The sequence below is a fragment of the Megalops cyprinoides genome, chromosome 14 (genome assembly GCF_013368585.1).
Source record: "Megalops cyprinoides isolate fMegCyp1 chromosome 14, fMegCyp1.pri, whole genome shotgun sequence".
Lineage (NCBI taxonomy): Eukaryota > Metazoa > Chordata > Actinopteri > Elopiformes > Megalopidae > Megalops > Megalops cyprinoides.
Window position 1 is genome coordinate 715956 of NC_050596.1, and position 20782 is coordinate 736737.

The following is a 20782-nucleotide window of genomic DNA, read 5'->3' on the forward strand; positions in this document are numbered from 1 at the left end:
ACATTGTTAGTCAAAGTCCGGAACACCAAAAAGTGTTCCGTTACGACAAGAAGCGGATTCGATGTTCGTAGCAAAAGACAGGAAGTTTATTAGCACAGCCGGCCGTGGGAACATCAGCATTGAGCAGAAGTTCAACAGGTATAGAATTCAGTTCATTTTTTATACAGTTAATAGCAGTCACATTTGCATATGAGCTATGATAACCAGCAGGGGTGCTGTTTCTGATTGGTCTTGCGGAGCTGTGCATAGCTAAACAGCTCCCTCTCTAATTGGGTATTTCCTGAGCCCTGTAATCTAATTGGCTCCATAGGGTTCACAAGAGGCGCCATTTGGCTCTGGTCGGATGTAGCGACATCGCTTTGTATTCAAATACACATTGCTTGTCTCCAGCATTTGTATTCGAATACACATCGCGTGTCTCCGGAACAAACGCTATGCCATTCCACAAAACTGTCTCCTAACAGTCCCTCCTGTTTGACCCAACATACAGCGAATGATGAGGTCAACCTTACGATTAACCTTTAACCGAATAAAAAGGGGAGTTACACATGTAGAGACAGTATAAGTTGACCAGTGGTTGTGCGTAGGAAAATAGCTTTGCATAGATCCCAGGCCTGAGACCCCCTCAGAGCAAGCTTATAAGCGACAGTGGCAAGGAAAAACTTCCTGACTAATAGGAAGAAACCTTGAGCAGAACCTGGCTCAGAGAGGAAGCCCATCTGCTTCTGGCTGGCACTGGGCAGACTATGAGTGGAATAGTCCAATGTAAAACTGTGACCGACTGTGCATAGGTAGGGGTTCCATTACATGAGAGGGGAAAAAACAAAACAAAAAACAGTGATACAAAGAACAAGAGAGGAAAAGGAAGCCTTCTAAATATGTTGACAATAATCATATACACAGCCTAATGCTGAGTATAGGCATCTCTACTTATAGTGTAAAATAAAAGAAGACGTTGGTGTGGTAGATGGTTCCACACTTGGGTGCCAGACTGCGTCGGTGGTGGAGATCTTCTGAAGCGGATGTCAAGTGTGTTCAGAGCAGGTGTTGGATGTCAGCAGCACCAGCAGCAGCAGCCAGGTGTCAGATGTCCTTCAGTGCAGGTGTCTTCAGGCGATGGACACGGCTTGGCCCGAAAGTGGTGGACTGGACTGGAATACCTGCGACTCGAAGGGCAGACTCAGAGGTTAACAGCACTTGGTATGATCCTTGCCATCGGGGTTGGAAGGACTTCGGATGATGGGTTTTTATCATAACCCATTGTCCAGACTCATACTCCTGCTCATGTTGTTCACCCTCCTGTTGTTTGTCCCTCAGATCCTGTAATGATACAGCATGAGTGGTTGCATTTTCAATCCAAGTCCATTTTTCTTCACTGGTACAGTCATTCTGTAATTTGGCCATGTCCAATTCAGTCGGGCCCGACACTTTAGTAGTCATTATTTGGTAGATGGGTAGTGAGTCATTTACAACCTTGATGTATTTCTTGAGCTTTTGAACCATCCCCCCCATTTTTTATCGGGGTGCCTGATGAAGACAGGAAACCCCGAGAAGATCGGTTAGGCATGAAATCACAAACAGCATTGCTCACCATCACCCTCAACGGGTAGGTGATTGGCCAGACTCACAGCAGGGGAGTCAATGAGTGTGATATGTGGGGCCAGTAAGATGGCTTCCCATCGAGTACACACCAGCAGAGAGTGGTGCCACCGAGACCAGCGGAGCAGAGACTGCCACTGCCGCTGCAGCAGCAGCCCGCACCCCCCACAAGCAGGGAGAAAGACCAGAGACCACAGGGCCCAGCCGAGAACAATATGCAACAGGGTGTTGCAAACCTCCATGGGGCCAGGCAAGAACGGCTGCAGCGTGGCCCTGTCCTGTCCAACAACTGACCACAGAATGAACGGCAAGTCAGAGCAAGTCATTCCCAAAGCAGGGGCCACCTCTAGAGCAGCAAATGCAACACCACATCCAGATGACCAGTCAACTTCCCCCAGGGGGCAACACGGGCCCCCCAAGAGTGCGCCGACTGGTGCACAGCAACAGAAAAGTTAGGAATATGGCTCCTGCAGAAATTGAAAAGACCCAGAATACCAGAACCCCCCGGGATACCACGCACAGCACGGGGGCACGGAGTAGTGGCAACGGCAGCTCTTCAAAAACAGCAAAGCCCAAAGCCCAAGTACCGAACAGTCTCCCGAGCAATTTGAGCTTTCTCCTTCCAATTGCTTGCAGAGCCTGAAAATGAGAGTCAGAGTCAGAAGAAGCCAGCAGAATGGACCATGAGACTGATGCTTGAATTTCAGTCATTGCACAATGGAAGAGTGTAGGACTTTGTGAAAACCCTGGGGCACACGTGTCCAGGTATATTGTGTACATTGGTGTGTGAAGGCAAATCATGCTCTTGAGGTCTCAGCAACGGGCAAAGTCCAGAAACCATTTGCAATATCTATAATTCAACTAGCACAGGTAGAGACTTATATGCACAAACTGAGTTACCCCCAATGCCAACAAGATCAATGAAAGGTTTAGTACACGGAAGTGGCAGATCAGTAGTAGAAACTGAAGCACCAGTATCAATTAGCATATCACATGGCCGGCTTCCTAACCACGCGCTAAGATACGGTCTACTGGAAGGGGGGGGTGCTTATACTACTGACTGCAGAGGAAGCCGGCAATTCCTATTGTTTAAAATTATCCAGCATAGTTGTTCTCTATTCAGGTGCGAACTACTATCCTTTGAAGATTACACGCAAGCGCGGCGCTCTGATCAGAGCTTTTACATTTTCTTCTAAATCACTTTTGCGCAATTCCGATAATTTACCCTGTGTTTGTACGCGGTCATGCATTTTTATCACTTCTCGATTAGCTTTCTATGCTGTTACCAAAATAACAGTACCACTTGCATTTTTATCCTTCTTCTGATTCGCCCACCATTCTAACGATGTCTAAGTGGATCTGTATTGGATCCCAACCATGTCTCAACATTTCACTTTCCTTCTTCACATACTTTTCCAACAAATACGTAGTAATGCTGCCTGCGTAACCACGAGGGGCTTTAGATGTTTCTTTAGTTGCGGGCATTTTACCGCAGTTTATATAGTTTTATTATTATTAATTAAATATAGGCCTGCGTTAATTGTTATCTATAAACGTACGTTATTGGCCAAGGCACAACATCCAAACAACATAGAAACAACGTAAATCACAATGACGTGATCCCACTCCTAAGTAACAATTGTTACCTAGCTTCCCAGCGATCCGTAAGCACAGCGGCAACTGCCTAAACGCGATCAACGACCCGTAAGCACAGCGGCAACTGCCTAAACGCGATCACTGAGGCGGCCACCGGTCCAAACACAAAAAGACAAACGAACATAAACCTCACGATAATCCCTACCAGAATATACGCGAGCTTCCCAGGCAAGCCCCCTGGGGTACCGGTGCCGTCGACCACGTCGGACAACAAGCGCGCTTTTCTAGGTACCACCTAGCTTCCCAGGAGACGGCTGCTCTCCTGAGGCCCCACCGGGGAAACACAAAACACAAATCCCGGAACCCGGGCTCCCAGGAGACGGCGATCTCTCCTGGGGCTCCCGATGGGGTCCAAAAGACGACAGACAACTGATAATTACGATAGACGAAACTAACACTTAACCTGACAATACGAATGGACAGACACTACAACAGACGAACTTCAAACAAACGACATGATCAATACTTTGAACAAACACATTTAAACTAATTCCACGATAGACAAATTAAATGAAAGACACAGTCTTTAACTACGAACACGGAATCCCCTCATCGCAATATAACATGAGAGGTTCGTACCTCTAGGTGGAGCGCTCTGATCCCCGCGGGTCTGTCCTGCGATACACTCTAACTATGGAGGTGGTAAAAGTAAACGTACTCACCTCGTGTATCACGACGAGAGACCCGCTGAAGTCCGAGTCGGCCTCCACCCTGCTCGCAGCGCCAAATTGTTAGTCAAAGTCCGGAACACCAAAAAGTGTTCCGTTACGACAAGAAGCGGATTCGATGTTCGTAGCAAAAGACAGGAAGTTTATTAGCACAGCCGGCCGTGGGAACATCAGCATTGAGCAGAAGTTCAACAGGTATAGAATTCAGTTCATTTTTTATACAGTTAATAGCAGTCACATTTGCATATGAGCTATGATAACCAGCAGGGGTGCTGTTTCTGATTGGTCTTGCGGAGCTGTGCATAGCTAAACAGCTCCCTCTCTAATTGGGTATTTCCTGAGCCCTGTAATCTAATTGGCTCCATAGGGTTCACAAGAGGCGCCATTTGGCTCCGGTCGGATGTAGCGACATCGCTTTGTATTCAAATACACATTGCTTGTCTCCAGCATTTGTATTCGAATACACATCGCGTGTCTCCGGAACAAACGCTATGCCATTCCACAAAACTGTCTCCTAACAACATGCAGGAAAACTATCTTAGCGATCTCTATGATCAGAATAACACTCCACCACAAATGCCTCCTAATTATTTATTGCAGAAACAATGAAGAATTCCAGGGGGTTGGTGGAACCTTCTTAGACATTTCCCCTGTAGTGACCCATACTGCAGTGCACTACAGCACATGCATCTCTCTGTGTACCATCCTTCAAGGTTCACTTCTAGCTGTCACGCAGAAAACCTCATAAAACAGACACTGCAAACAGGTTCTGCATTCAGCCCCTTTGCCTTTGTTCTTCTGGAGGCAGGAACAAGTAGCAGCACCCAATGCTTATTCACATGTGTGCGTGAGAAAAAAAGAGACAGAGAGAGAGAGAGTGTGTGTGTGTGTGTGTGTGTCTGCATTTGCGTGGGCATGAGAAAGACCTCATGAGTGTATGCATGTTTGCGTAAGAGTGTGCAGTACACTTAAGCACATGTGTTTGACTATGTATACGTGTACATGAAGTGTGTGCATGTGTATATATGTTTGTGCAAGTGTTTGCATGAATATTTGCATATGCATTTGTCTGTGTGCGTGACTGTGCAAGCATATGCATCTGATCTCAAGTGTGCTTAAGTGTGTATATGCGTGTCAGTACCTTCAAGGGTCCCCAGGTCTCAGAGGCTTGGGGAGGTCTTCATAGGGAAAGAGTGCCCACAGGTCCCCTGGGTTGCAACCACTGATCTCTCACACCTCCCAGCAGACAAAGTTGTGTGCACCAGACTAGTTCTGTAAGATGCTGCCACTGCCCAGCCTCCAATCCCACAGCTTGTCCTCAACCGCAGGTCAGACCATCCATTCAGAAACCTACGAAGACACAGAGAGATGCGGTAATGTGAGACAGGAGCAAGTGGGGAAAACATTAATTAAAGCATTACCTCAAGCACACCATTTGTAGAATCACAGCTATGAAGCACTACTGAACAACTAACCTTCCTATACTTGCAATTTCAAAATTAAATCGTAATAATTTTAGCATTTCATCAAACACAAAATACCACAAATCAGTGTTGCACATCCCCATCATTTGACTCTCAGGGGGTTTGGCATGACAAGAGTGGGAGTAGATGAAGGGTGACGGAGTAGGCAGAATGAGATGGATTTCTGTGGCATGAAGGTCACCCCTTGCACCTGAGTTTATCACATGATTACTTAACAGGCAGGGTGCCTGAGTGTTATCAGCACTATACAGTGTTTCCCACAGGTCTGAAATATACTTATGGTGGTAGCCGGCCAGCATATCTACGACATGTGACAAGCAACAAACACGTGTGACCTTTAACACTGTTAGTAAATGTCCCGAATACCAAAACGTGTTTCGTTCCGACAAAGAAGCAGATTCGATGTTCGTAGAAAAAGACAGGAAAGTTTATATGCACAGCCAGCCATGGGAACATCAGCATTGAGCAGAAGTTCGTCAGGTACAATGTATGGTTCACATTTATACAGTTTTCAGGAGGTACATTTACATGTGATGGCCAGGAAACCCCCTGGAAGGGAAGTCCATATATGGTCATAAGGAACCAAGCATTCCCCGGACTGGAAGTAGTGGTAATTGTGAACTGGCGCCTTTTGGCACCGGTCGGATGTAGCGGCATTGCTTTGTATACTAATACACATCGCTCGTCTCCGGCGTTTGTATTCTAATATACATTGCTTGCCTCTGGATCAAACGCCGTGCCGTTCCACAGAACCGTCTCCTAACAGTCCCTCCTGTTTGACCCAACATACAACGAATGATGAGGTCAACCTTACGATTAACCTTTAACAGAATGAAAATGGGAATTACAAAGGTAGAGGCAGTATAATCTCACCAGTGGCGGTTTGTAGAAAAATAGCTTTACATAGATCCCAGGCCTGAGACTCCCTCGGAGCAAACTTATAGGTGACAGTGGCAAGGAAAAGCTTCCTGACTAATAGGAAGAAATCTTGAGCAGAACCTGGCTCAGAGGGGAAGCCCATCTGCTTCTGGCCTGCACTGGGCAGACTATGAGCATAACAGTCCAATGTAAAAACTGACCGACTATGCATAGGTAGGGGTTCTATTACATGAATGGGAAAAAACACAAAAAACCAGTGATGCAAGGAAGAACAAGAAAGGAAAGGAAGCCTTCTACATATGTTGACATTAATCATATACACAACCTAATGCTGAGTATAGGCACCTCTACATATAGTGTAAAAGATAAAAGAAGACATTGTTGGTGTGGTAGATGGCCGCATTGGGGAATCTTCTGAAACAGATGTCAGGTGTGTTCAGCACAGGTGTTTGATGTCAGCAGCAGCAGATGTCAGATATCAGCAAGGTGTCAGATGTCAGCCAGGTGTCAGATGTCAGCCAGGTGTCAAATATCCTTCAGCGCAGGTGTCTTCAGGCGATGGACACGGCTTGACATGAGAGTGGTGGACTGGAATACCTGCAACTCGAAGGGGACACTCAGAGGTTAAAAGCACTTTGTATGGTCCTTGCCATCAGGGTTGGAAGGACTTGATGATGGGCTTTTATCATAACCCATTGTCCGGATTCATACTCCTGCTCATGTTGTTCACCCTCTTGTTGCTTGTCCTTGAGATCTTGTAATGACCCAGCATGAGTGGTTGCACTTTCAATCCAAGTCCATTTTTCTGCTCTGGTGCCGTCATTCTGTAATTTGACAATGTCCAATTCAGTCGGGCCCGACACTCTGGTAGTCATTATTTAGATGGGTAGTGAGTCACTTGCAACCTTGAGGCATCCAACCTTTAGATTTTGAACCATCCCCCCATTTATCGGGGTGCCTGATGAAGACAGGAAACCCTGAGAAGACCAGTTAAGCATGAAATCATGAACAATATCATTCACCATCACCCTCAACAGGTAAGAGAGTGATTGGCCGGACTCACAGCAGGGGAGTGAATGAGTGTGATATGTGGGGCCAATAAGATGGCTTCCCATCGAGTACACAGCAGCAGAGAGTGGTGCCACCGAGACCAGCGGAGCAGAGACTGCCACTGCAGCAGCAGCAGCAGCAGCTTGCCCCCCCCCCCCCCCCCCACAAGCAAGACCAGAGACCACAGGGCCCAGCCGAGAATAACATGCAACAGGGTGTTGCACACCCTCCGTGGGGCCGGGCAAGAACGGCTGCAGCATGGCCCTGTCCAACAACTGACCACAGAATGAACGGAAGGTCAGAGCAAGGCATCCCCAAAGCAGGGACAGAAGCAAGGGCTGCCTCCAGAGCAGCAAACGCAACACCACATTCAGGTGACCAGTCAACTTCCTCTAGGGGGCGACACGACCAGCACAGCAGCAACAGAAAAGTCAGGAATATGGATCCTGCAGAAATCGAAAAGACCCAGAATACCAGAATCCCCCGGACACCAAGCACAGCACGGGGGCATGGAGTAGTGGCAATGGCAGCTCCACCACCAACAGGGGGCCACCCCAACCCTTCAGAAACAGCAAAGCCCAAGTACCGAACAATCTCCCGAGCAATTTGAGCTTTCTTCTTCCAACTGCTTGCAGAGCCTGAAAATGAGAGTCAGAGTCAGAAGAGGCCAGCAGAATGTTATCAACATATTGGAGGCACTGTGTCCCTCCATATTGAGACCATGAAACTGTTGAAAAGAACCTCGGCCATTGCAGAATAAAAGAGTTTGGGACTATTGTGATTGTTTTAACTTTACCAACATGACAATAAGTTGTTCTCTGTTCAGGTATGAGTAAGGAAGGCTGCACCTTTGATGCAGGGTTGGGACATTTAGCTGCACAGTGTCCCTGACCCCCTACAGCGCCTTCATACATTCTGATCCCCAAGCTGGCGGTCAGAATCGCACCTACCATTGTAACAATCACGATCATAATGTCCTCTATTCCCACATGAAACTACTTTAGATTTGGGAGTGTTGACAGACACAGCAGCAACAGGATGTAAAGCAGAGGTGTTTTTGCGTTTCTGTTCTTTTATGCAAGACGCCCATGCTACAATATCCTTAAAACTACCAGGGTTAATCCCGATCGCTACCACCTTTTGAATATGTGGACCTGCATCTGCTAACAGTTGTTGAGAAAAAGCAGCAACATCTCTATTGTGGTTTCGAATGCTTCATATTTTCTGTCAGCATAATCTGCAAATGGCAAGTTGCCCTGTACCACTGCTGTAAATAAGCGCCATGTGGTCTGCTTACACATGACTAGCATTGGGGCGTCAATGGAATGCTCAGCATAGGCTTGACGTGGCGCTCAGTCCTCCACATGACAAGCGTCCTAGATACACTATATGGATAAAAGTATTTGGCCACACCTGTTTTTCAGGGTTTGGGCTAGGCCCTTTATCTCCAGTGAAAGGCAAACTTAATGCTTCAGCATACCAAGACATTTTGGACAATGCTATGCTTCCAACTTTGTGGCAACAGTTTGGGAAAGGCCCTTTTCTATTCCAACATGACTGTGCCCCAGTGCACAAAGCAATATAAAGACATGGTTTGATGAGTTCGGTGTGGAAGCACTTGACTGGCCCACACAGAGCCCTGACCTCAACCCCATCGAGCACCTTTGGGATGAACTGGAACGGAGATTGCGAGCCAGGCCTTCTCATCCAACATCAGTGCCTGACCTCATAAATGCTCTACAGAATGAATGGGCACAAATCCCCATAGAAACACTCCAAAATCTTGTGGAAAGCCTTCCAAGAAGAGTGGAAGCTGTTATAGCTGCAAAAGGGGGACCAACTCCATATTAAAGTATATGTATTTGAATACAATGTCATTACAATGTAATGATCAGGCGTCCAAATACTTTTGTCCATATAGTGTATGTGAGCTCATGGAAGCGCTATTTTAAAAAGTAGAGAGCGGGAGAAATAAGGCAAAGACAGAACCTCAAGTACTTACTATCTCAACAACTTTGCTGAACATGTATTTTAGCAAACAACAGAAAAAAGTCGTGGCAATTGCTCTGATAGTTCGCTGAAGGAGGGAAAGAGCCCGTAGAACGTGGGTTCACGAAATGTTGCTGTCTCTGGATCTTTAATGTTTAAAATGTTAAGATGTTTTACTTTTACCCATAAGTTGTTGTTAAACCATAGGCATTCAAATTTGATGACTCAGAGACGTCTTCCAGATGAGCAAATGCTCTTTTAAATACCTCTTCCAGCTCTATCGGCATACATCGCACAGACGTCTCAGAGATGTATGTGTGCTTACAGGGACATTAATACACTAGCTAGCTATCGAGTTTTTTGTAGCTCTGTAACGTTAATACTATAAACTCACATTTGGATTTGGCACTTTGACAGAACAACTAGCTAGCTAATAACCAGGGACGTAGCAAGTTTCTGAGTATGCCGGGTATGTAGCTAAATAACTATAAATTATTACAGCCAAATCTACAAATCTGGTAGCCCCATCTCGATGCTAACTTTGCGCCATGCATTGTTTTATTAGCGAGGTCATGGTACCACTTAGAAGTGGTGTCATACAACTCTGAAAAGCCTGACACACAGTATAAACTTCTACAGTCCTCCATTTTGACTTTGATTGGATCTTTAAATTTATATTTCATGCCGGTGTCGTGCCGCCCATGTTCCAATACGTCACACTGTGAAATCATTGGTTACACTTGGAAAGGTCAGCGATGAGCTGTAGAAAATAATCGATCACGGATGGCGTCGTTCTCTCGGACGGATAAAAAAATAAAAATAAAAAAATGGTAAAATGGGTCGCTAAACATACTTTGGCGGCTGTTAATATACCTGGGCGGCGCGCCCAAGTAAAGTCTGTGTGGGAAACACTGCTATACCACCCTACAGCACCTACAGGACTAAACTACCCTATAGCACTATACTGCCCTACAGCAACTACAACACTTTACCATCCTAGAGCTCTATACCAGCGTTGTCAATTCGCTCTCGCTCCAGACGCTCTCGCTCGCTACCTGCTGCTCCTCACCTGTTTGGTGCTCCACACTTCCTGTTCCCCGAACACCAGACGCAAGACGCCGATCGGTTAGGACCCAGCCAGGACCCAAACCCGGAGTACTCGCCGATTTCGACACCCTCACAAAAACTACAGAAGTAAGTAAGCCAGCTAGTTACATACGATGGCTTCTCGCAGCTCTGTCTCTCCAATCCTTAGCTCTCCTCCCTCTTGCTGTTTCCCCTGCTCTATGTGTAACATGTTTAGTTATTCCTTCTCCGCCATTACTACCAACTTCACCTGTGTTAAATGCGAGCTTAACGCTAGGTTGACGGAGAAGGTAGCAGAATTAGAAGCACGCATCCGCACCTTATATGAGATTAAAGCAAGTGAAAAGTTTATCGAATCCTTTTCAGTACCGGATGCGTCAATTAGCCTTTCCCCTAGTTCAACCCCGGCAGAGCCTTCGCAGCAAGGCGAGTGGGTTATGGTTCGGGAAAATAGACTCAAGCGCAAGCCCCCGGTCCACCACCAACCCTCGGTTCACGTTTCCAACAGGTTCTCCCCCCTCAGTAACACACCTGCTGAGAAACATGTTAAAAGAGCCCTGATTATTGGCGATTCTATTCTTAGAAACGTGAACGTAGAGACACCAACGACCATAGTCAATTGCATTCCTGGAGTCAGAGCTTCCGACATTGAAGCCAATTTGAAAGTGCTGGCTAAAGCTAATGGTAAAAGTAAAGCGAAATATTCTAAAATTGTTATTCACGTCAACTAGTTAACTATTAAATCAGTGTGCAGGATTGCTAAACAAATGTCGGATTCAGTAATTTTCTCTGGCCACATCCCCATGCGGCGCGGTGACGAGATCTATAGCAGATTAATGTCACTTAATCGTTGGTTGTCTGAATGGTGCCCCTCTAACAATGTGGGTTTTATAGATAATTGGCACAAGTTTTGGGGGAGGCCTGGTCTTTTAAAACGAGATGGCATCCACCCCTCGAGGGAGGGTGCAGCTATCATCTCTAGAAACATGGATCATAGTCTGAATTCCTCTAAACCTTGACTTATCAGGGCCAAGGCCAGGCAGCAGACTTTCTGTCCTACACATATGTCTGCTTTTTCCCTGGAACCACCACTTAAAAATCCCATAGAGACAGTGTCTGTTCCACGACCTCCGTCCCAAACTTCTTAAAAACATCCAGTAGGGGCATTTGTGCTGATAATTTGATAAAAATTAAGTCTGACAAACCTGAAAGTACTACCTGTAGACAAATGGTCCTTAAGATTGGGTTAATAAATATCAGATCGCTACAACCTAAAGCTTTATTAATAAACGAACTGATTACTGATCACCAGTTTGATATCTTATGCCTGACTGAAACATGGCTTAAACCTAATGACTTTGTTGCTCTCAATGAATCAACTCCTCCCAGTTACTGTAATCACCAGGTCCCTCGACCTACTGGTAGAGGTGGCGGCGTTGCTGCTGTACACAGCTCCAAAATCTGTGCCACCCTTAAACCTGGCTATAACTTCCATTCATTTGAACTGTTAGTACTTAGCTTTGCACATCCTGACAAGACTGCATTTCAGCTATTTACCCTTGTAATAGTTTACAGGCCACCTGGCCCTTACAGTGTTTTCTTATCGGAATTTGCCAATTTTTTATCTGACCTGGTTGTCAATACAGAAAAAGCTGTAATAGTAGGAGACTTTAATGTCCATATGGATAATGAACATGACCCGTTCAGAACAGCATTTTTGACCATCATCAAACCCATTGGACTCTATCAAGCTGTGGACAAACCCACACATTACTGCAACCACACTCTTGATTTGGTCCTCACATATGGAGCAGACATTAACCAGGTGGAAATTATGCCACACAATCCTGTGTTATCCGACCACTATCTCATCTCTTTCAATTTACCACTAACGTGCTTCACATACTCGGAGCCTAGATTTTCTTTCAGGCGCAGGTTTTGCTCTCTTACAGCAAATGCCTTTATTGACGAGCTCCCTGCATCATACTACCTGCACAATGAAATCTCCTCTAGTTTATGTTCAAACCCTAGCTCAACTGAAATTAATCTACTCGCGGACAGTATCGACTCTACTTTGCGTAAAACTCTGGATGCCATTGCTCCCCTCAAAAGGAAGAAAATCACAGACAAGAAGCTAGCACCTTGGTATAACGACCATACTCGTGCTCTCAAACAAGCTACGCAAAAACTCGAAAGAAAATGGCGCTCCACCAAATTACAGGTTTTTCTCCTGGCGTGGAAGGAAAGTCTCCTAACTTACAAGCATGCCCTCACAGCTACCAGATCTAAATATTTCTCTACCCTTATTGAGAGAAACAAGGACAATCCTAGGTACTTGTTTAGCACTATCGCCAGATTAACCAAGAGTCCTGCATCAGTTTACCCTACCATACCAGCAATTTATAGTAGCAGTGACTTCATGAACTTCTTTGACAGTAAAATCTTAAAGATAAGAGACACAATACAAAAATTCTCATCAACTTCTGGTTCCTGCCTGGCCAATCCCATTCCAGATTATGTAGGCATGTCTATTAGGCCCACCTCACGCTTTGACTCTTTTATACCCATTGAATTTAGCGACTTTTCTTCTCTTCTCAATTCATCTAATAACTCTACCAGTCAACTTGACCCCATACCAACTGGCTTCCTAAAACAGTTACTGCCTGCAATTGGCACACTGCTATTAAATCTTATCAACGCCTCCCTTATGTCTGGACACGTACCTCAGCCCTTCAAAGTAGCAGTTATCAAGCCTATTCTAAAAAAGCCTAATCTTGATCCCAATGACCTGTCAAACTATAGGCCCATCTCGAACCTTCCATTCCTCTCAAAAATTCTGGAAAAAGCAGTATCAAAGCAACTCTGTGCCTTTTTACACTCTAACAACATTTTAGAAGTTTTCCAGTCCGGATTTAGACCTCATCACAGTACGGAAACCGCTCTCCTGAAAGTGCTCAACGACCTTCTACTCTCCCGTGACAATGGCTGTATCTCTCTTCTTGTGCTACTAGACCTAAGTGCTGCCTTTGATACCATCGATCATCGTATCCTCCTCAACTGCCTCGAAAACCTGGTTGGCATAAGTGGACAGACCCTATCTTGGTTTAGGTCTTATCTATCAGAACGATATCAGTTTGTCTCCATCAACAACGAATCCTCCGCTCGTTCCAGAGTAAGATATGGTATACCTCAAGGATCTGTGCTTGGACCCCTACTCTTTTCGTTATACATGTTGCCTCTTGGCGATATCATCCGTAAGCATGACATTAATTTCCACTGTTACGCGGATGACACTCAGTTATACATATCAGTCAAACCCGATGTCCCTCTGAATATTTCAAACATGGAGGCCTGCCTAACAGATGTAAAGAATTGGATGGCCCAAAACTTTCTCCTCCTTAACCCGGACAAAACCGAAATATTGGTCATAGGCCAAAATTCAATCAGGAGCAAACTCACTCATTTTACACTGGACCTTGATGGTGTCTCCCTTGCCCCGAGTGCAGCCATCAAAGACCTTGGTGTTGTTATTGATCCCAAGCTCTCCTTTGAAACTCACATAACTAACACCTCTAGGACTGCCTTCTTCCATCTGAGAAATATTGCGAAAATCAGGAAAATCGTATCAATTAACAACGCTGAAAAACTAATCCACGCCTTTGTAACATCCAGATTAGACTACTGTAATGCCCTCTTGTCAGGATGTGCAAACGTCTCATTAAAACCCCTTCAGCTGGTGCAAAATGCAGCTGCTCGAATCTTAACTAAAACTAAACGCTTTGAGCACATCACCCCAGTTCTGGCTTCTCTCCATTGGCAACCTATTAAATACCGGATCATTTTTAAAATACTCTTACTCACATTTAAGGCTTTAAATGGGCTTGCCCCTCCCTATCCTAAGGACCTTCTTCACCCATATCTTCTGCAGAGAGCCCTTCGTTCCCAAAATGCCAGGCTTCATTCCAAGAGTGGGCAAAACTACTATAGGCGGTAGAGCCTTTTCCTATCAAGCCCCTCTCCTGTGGAACAGCTTACCCTCCGAGATTCGGGGAACAGACTCTCTCTCCACCTTTAAGTCTAGGCTCAAAACATATCTATATAGTAAATCCTTCAGCTGAGGGACATGGCCTGGTGCTGGCGTGGATCATAGAGTCTCTGGTGGACTAAGTGGTCATTGCTTTCATGGACCCTGTGCCGTGATCTGGTGTTGACTGTCTTAGGGTCGCCCTCATGACTATGCCAGTCCCTTGCCTCCTGTTCCCTAGGAATGCTGCCATAATGTTAGCCTGCCGGGGTTTTTTCCTTGTTGCACACTGGCACCTTTTTCACTGCCCCTCCTCTCCTGCCTCTCTGTTCTACATCCCTGCCATTCTTATCATCCTCTAACCACTGTTTTCTGTTTGCTTCCTATCCCTGCTCCGGGCTCCTGTCCAGAGCTGTAGCCCAAGCGTCTCATCCCGTTTTCCAGTCCTGCTACCTCGCTGCCCTGCCCATCAAAGCCTACTGCATTCCAAGAACCGGACATCCTAGGAGACATTCTTATAATCACTCTGCGGTTAACTACTATTGTCTGTCAATCGTAAATGTCTTAAAGTACATTGCATATCTTGTCTCTAACTCTATCTGCCCAGTGCCGGCCAGAAGCAGATGGCCCCCCCCTATGAGCCCAGTTCTGCTCAAGGTTTCTTCCTGATAGGGAGTTTTTCCTTGCCACTGTTGCCTTAGGCTTGCTCTCAGCGGGGTCTCAGGCCTGGGAACAATGTAAAGCTGCCTTGTGAAGGCAATGTAAAATGTAAAATGTAAAAATGAATTGAATTGAGTTGTCCAAACCTCTCCTGGAGGGCCACTTGTCCTGCATGTTTTAGATCTCTCCCTGCTCCAACACAGCTGATTTAAATGATCAGTTCATTATTAGGCAGCTTCAGGAGTTCATAACGAGTTCATCATTTGAATCAGCTGATTTAAATGATCAGTCCGTTATTAGGCAGCTTCAGGAGTTCATAACGAGTTGATCATTTAAATCAGCTGTGAGATCAGGGAGAGATCTTAAACATGCAGGACAAGTGGCCCTCCAGGAGAGGTTTGGACAACGCTGCTCTATACCACCCTGCAGCACGATATCACCCTAAAGCCTACAGCACTATGCCACCCTATTTCAGCTCTGGAGGTCATGTCACTCTCGGCTGCAGACATTCACAAGCTCACTAACACTACTGAATCACTCAAAATCCAGCAGCAATGTCCCATTTTACCTGTGTATGGTTCACTAGCTTAGCAGAAAACTAAATTTCAGTTGGGGCATCCTTGTTTAAGAGTGCAGAGTTCAAAGTCTCCCCCCTCTGTCCCCCCCTCTAGCACACACACAACTTGTGTGTGTGCTACTGTCATCATTATAACAACAAACATCTTCTGTTACTACTTGGATAGTACACTTTTCAATTCATTTGAGAATATTTGGGTTAATAACGGGTCTGGTTCTCACCTTGTTGATGAACGTGAATTGTAGTCGGTGAGTAAAGCTCCAAATTCCTCCCTCAACATCAGCTGCCTCCGTAAAAATCTTCTTATACGTGCAGCATGATTAACTGAAAATCGCGCATGGTTTAACCGATGCTATCTGGCTGGGGAGCTAACGTTAGCTATCTAGCAATAGATTTGACAAACATAGCTAGTTAGCTAACAGGCTACCTACCTGAACGAGTGTTGAAGACTAGCTACTTAAACAGGTTGGCTGCTTTATTTGTGATACTCTGACTACGGCCCTGACAACAGCAATGCTTACATCGCCACGTACAGTATGGTTAGTTTTATTTCGCTTGCTAGTAATCAAGCTAATGCGGGGATCCACAGAGTTAATTTTAGGTATAGATCGACAGAACTAACCAGTCAAAGATCATTTTGGAGGTAGCCAGTATGTTATATTTAAGGAAGCAAGCTAGCTAATAAAATGATGGTTTAAAGGAATTATTATGACTGGATGTGTAACTAACAGATATCCAGATAACTGTTGCTATAACGGATATATTCGTTAAATGGGACAGTTGCATCATTGGCGGCATATTTGAGTTCCGTGCCTGGGCACGGTTAGCGATCACACTGATGCGTACCGTGCCGGAGTCCAACTGAACCGTGCCTGAGCCCACCTCTTCAAGCGGGCACGGTACAGAGCGATCACACTAGTCAAACGACTTTGGGGGTCAAACATTCTCGGGCACGGTACGGATCGCCTAGTGTGAGAATACCCTGAGAGAGGCAGCTGCATCAAAGCCAAAGTAGCGCATTTTTAAATTAATTTATTTTATCGGCAATCGGAATAAGAAAACAAAATATTTGTTAAAAAAAAAAAGATTTGTTCGATAATCGGAAATATGCTGAATATTCGATCCGATAATGGGCCAGGCCGATAATTGGTCGACCCCTACTCTATATAGTATTTACGAAGGCTTTATGTAGAGCTTATGTGGGACCCTTCATAAAGTGTTTCCAAATACAACACCATGGTTAGAAACCTGGGAACCACTGTACCATTTTTGGTGCTGCAGTTGGAACAGGACCACTAAGTTATGAGAGAGTTATTGAGTCTAAAAGCTCCTTTTGCCCACATTGAGAGGGAAAGAAATTTACCCAGGTAATTCACTAACCTTCAACATTATTATTATTGGCATTTAGCATACGCTCTTATCCAAAGCGACTTACATCAGTTACAGTTATGTTGAAAGATACAATATATTCCCAAAAGCACAAAAAATGTAATGGCAAGTTCTGACTTAAGCCCTGCAACCCAACAGGACCTGACAAAACATGTCGGGTTCTGGCTGGTTCAGAAGCCGGTTACATCATTGCATTACATCATTGGGGTTCAGGTCAGGCAGGGCTCAGTGTTTCTGCATGTCAGATTTGAATGCACTGCTGTCTAAAGTCTGGGCTAAAACTGTATTTTGAATCAATGACATACATAAAGGGAAGCAACTTTTTAGAGCTATAAACAATATCAAGCTTGAAAACAGGGTTAATTTATTTACTTATTTAAACATGAAGAACATCTACCCTCCAATTTCCCAGAAAGGACTACTCGTTTTGTTGAAATGTTGAGTTGAATTTTCTAATTTTTATTTGTTTACTTGTACAGACTTCACTGTATAGTGTACTGTTTTCTTGTGGATGGACTCTATTGTGTTCACTTGGCTTAACGTTACATACTATGAGATTTATTCATTTATGTACTGACATTTAATGAGTGTACTGTGTTTTACCAAAAAGGAGGGGTCTGATATAGCCTGCATGTGATTTTGACTTTATTTCATCATTACCAGTAGTCAGTTTGGTAATTACTAGTATTTTTGCACAAGCACAACCCCCTACCCTAATCCTAACCCTAACCCCTAAAATACACCAATGTGGAGAACAAATTTTAGTGTGAGAGGACACACAGTCTGGATTGAGTAAGCTTCAGATCCTTCCATATGAGGCTTCTGTTTTCAGTTTTTCATACACTCTTTTTCTAAACTGCAAAAAAGCATAACACCCATTCCAAAACTTGCAAGCTCCCATTGTTTCACATTCCAATCTCCAAACAGAAATTCTTTAAAAAATGTAATTATTCAACTACCCTGAATAATATTAAGATCCATATCATATGTTACAAGCATGGAACATTAGCAATATTAACAAGATGCACTTATTTCTATATGTAAAGACACTCAAGACACAAGGAAGTATTATTATTGAGAGTCATCGTTTTCAAATAAACCAATTTTAATATAAATCCCGCTTTAATCCCATACCAACACCTTTGATTCTTGAGGACATTGGAACTGACATGTGGATACTATGCCACTGACACAGTATCTGAAAGCAGCATATTATTGAATATAACACAAGGAAGTGGCTTTGAGACATGTAAAAAAAATGCACCCATTTCGGTTCAATAAAACTACTGCCAATGTTACCGCCGTTTTGTACATGTTCAGTGTTGCTACATGTCTTAAAACCAAATCACATACGGTGACTTTAGTCCTACTGTGTATGCACAGAATGAAACTTACAATAATAATAATAACAACAACAACAACAAAAAATAACTCTGGACTTTTCAATGCAAAAGCCACAGTTCAACGACATCAAACATTAAAGAGGTGCTAGAGTAAGAAGACTTGCATTTCCAAAAACAGCAGGAGGAAAGAGAAATAGCAAAGACCCGTGTGATCCCACACTGAGTATGTATGGCTATTCTGCCCAAGGACTGCAAGATGTTTACCCTTAAACATGCATCGCCTTCACGTTTGCTTTGTTCTGAGTTAGACAGCTCCAACATGTACTGCGATAACATGGTTGTAACAGAATCCACCCCCCTTGTTCTCTGCTTCATAGTAAACTCGTTGCAAGACAAAACGGACAATAACAAAAGTTGGTGAAACCGAAGAACAAACAAGCTACTACCCCCACACCGCTTTAAAAAAAATCCAGTGGCAGTTCATCTTTGACTATACTCATGTGTATAAACATTGTTCAGTATTTCTTTAAAGGCCGAATGAAGAGAACAAGAGACGATAAAACAATGCAGATGAATGTTAATCGCGAATAAGAAAAACGTGCTGCTGCTGCTGAAAGGTAAATCGCTCGTCCTTTCGCGAGTGGCTTGCATCTCAGAAATACATTCGGTAGTCAGAGCCTGGGAAACACGCCAAGCTAGTTAACACCCCCCTAAAACGATTAATGTGTCTACAAAATTGTGAGGCGACATTTCCATTCCAATCAATTAAAATTGCCACAGTCACAGATGAAAATATCATCTAACAGGCCGGAATAAATGGTCATCTTCCAAAAGCCAAGCGTGTTTACCGCCGGCCAACGGGCACGAGGGACGGGATAGAGCGGATGCGGTCGAAAGGAGCATCCTGAAAACAAAACTTACCCATTTCTGCCAAATAAATAAAGATCGCACTCCACGGGGAAGCCCTTCCATTCCAACAAAGGATTTTACCCACAGATCAAAAACTTTCTCCACGAATCCCGTTGCTTCTCTTTCGAAAGAGGCAGCTTTCTATCTTATTCCACAATCTAAAGGTTTTACTCAAGTAGAACCTTCTAAGTAATTAATATCCATTTTCCAAAAAATAAGATAAATAAAATCAAGACGGTTTATGGTGATTTTTTTATCGCATCCACCAACAGCAGCAATCTAAAATAATCTAAAAATAACCAAAAAAAAAAAAAAAAAATCTCATCGCCTGACTGGGAAACGCCAAACGACAAAAGAAAAAAATCTTCAAGACGTTTCAAACTTCTGCAACTTCTTTCTCTCAGAGTTGTTCCTGTCTCACCGAATCTTGGGGGTGGGGTTTCAGCAAACTCACAGATTGAGCCCGCAGACACAAAAGTCTCTCAACTCTAGATCAGCCAACACTGGCACAAAGTCTCGGAGATGATATACGATAGCGTTGCTGATCAGCGAAGGCACAATACAGTCTAAATATATGTGTGTGTGTTCTGCAAATGGAAGGCCTACTTATCGAATAATGTGAAAGCAGCTCCAAACGATACGCCTTCAACTTGCTTTTTAACTTTGTATACATAACTTGATTGCAATTTAGCATTGTGTATTCAAGAAGGCATTTTTATTTTTGTTCAGTGATTGCGATAATTATTTCCACGAGTTTGTAAATTGCATATGTGTTAATGCGTCGCTTTCTATACCTGTCTATTCACTAATCACTTATTTTCATATTCATGTCCGTATTTCAAAGAAGCAGATTTTTTGGTCATTTTCACAAAGCACAAGCGACATTCCTGCTGACGCCATTCCTCGGCCTTTTGTTCCAACATGACATCATTGGTTATTAGCAGGTATATTCCATTGTGATCTTTATAAATTTTCAGTTTTCTGTCCTCTGACATTCAACATATGGTCGGAACATACCGCTACCTTACTGCTGAGAGTAGGGAGGGGGTCGCCAGAGGCAAAAGCAAGCAGTTTCATGGGGAAGGAATCGTAGGGCGTGCATGGGAGGTGCGCAACAATAACACTCCCCCAGTGTACTCACCCAGAAGGTGTCTTCATAGAAGACGTCGCCAAACGCGCACGGTAACAACGCGGGCAGAACGGCAACATTACTGTGACTACATAAAAATAAACATGTCTGCGTCTTTTAATTTCTGCTGTTTGCGTGGAATACACTCGCCACCAGTCCCTCTTTCTCCCCCCACTACTCATGCTTGTTGGTTTAGCCCGCATTCTAAGTAGCAATTCTAGGTCAGGTCTGTGCCATAGAGCACAATAAAAGATCGGAATCAATGCAAGATTGTAGCCTTGCGAACTGACAAAGGACATACTCTCTGCTGGAGTGCAGATAATGTAGTCCAAGTTTAATA

At 44.3% G+C, this 20782-nt stretch overlaps 1 protein-coding gene across 2 annotated transcripts in view; it reads right to left on the reverse strand.

Annotated features, from left to right (window-relative positions):
• The window catches only part of LOC118788727 (B-cell CLL/lymphoma 9 protein-like), a 136441-nt gene extending 115880 nt beyond the window's left edge, over positions 1-20561 (reverse strand). Inside the window, exons 1-2 of one of the 2 annotated variants that reach the window (XM_036544759.1) lie at positions 20455-20561; positions 5065-5273 (exon numbers count right to left, since the gene is read on the reverse strand). The gene's annotated coding sequence lies outside the window, so the exon portion shown is untranslated. Of the gene's footprint in view, positions 1-5064; positions 5274-19325; positions 19509-20454 lie in introns of those variants that run through there. The other variant, XM_036544758.1, reaches the window with a different exon arrangement.
• Between the last annotated feature and the right edge of the window lie 221 nt (positions 20562-20782).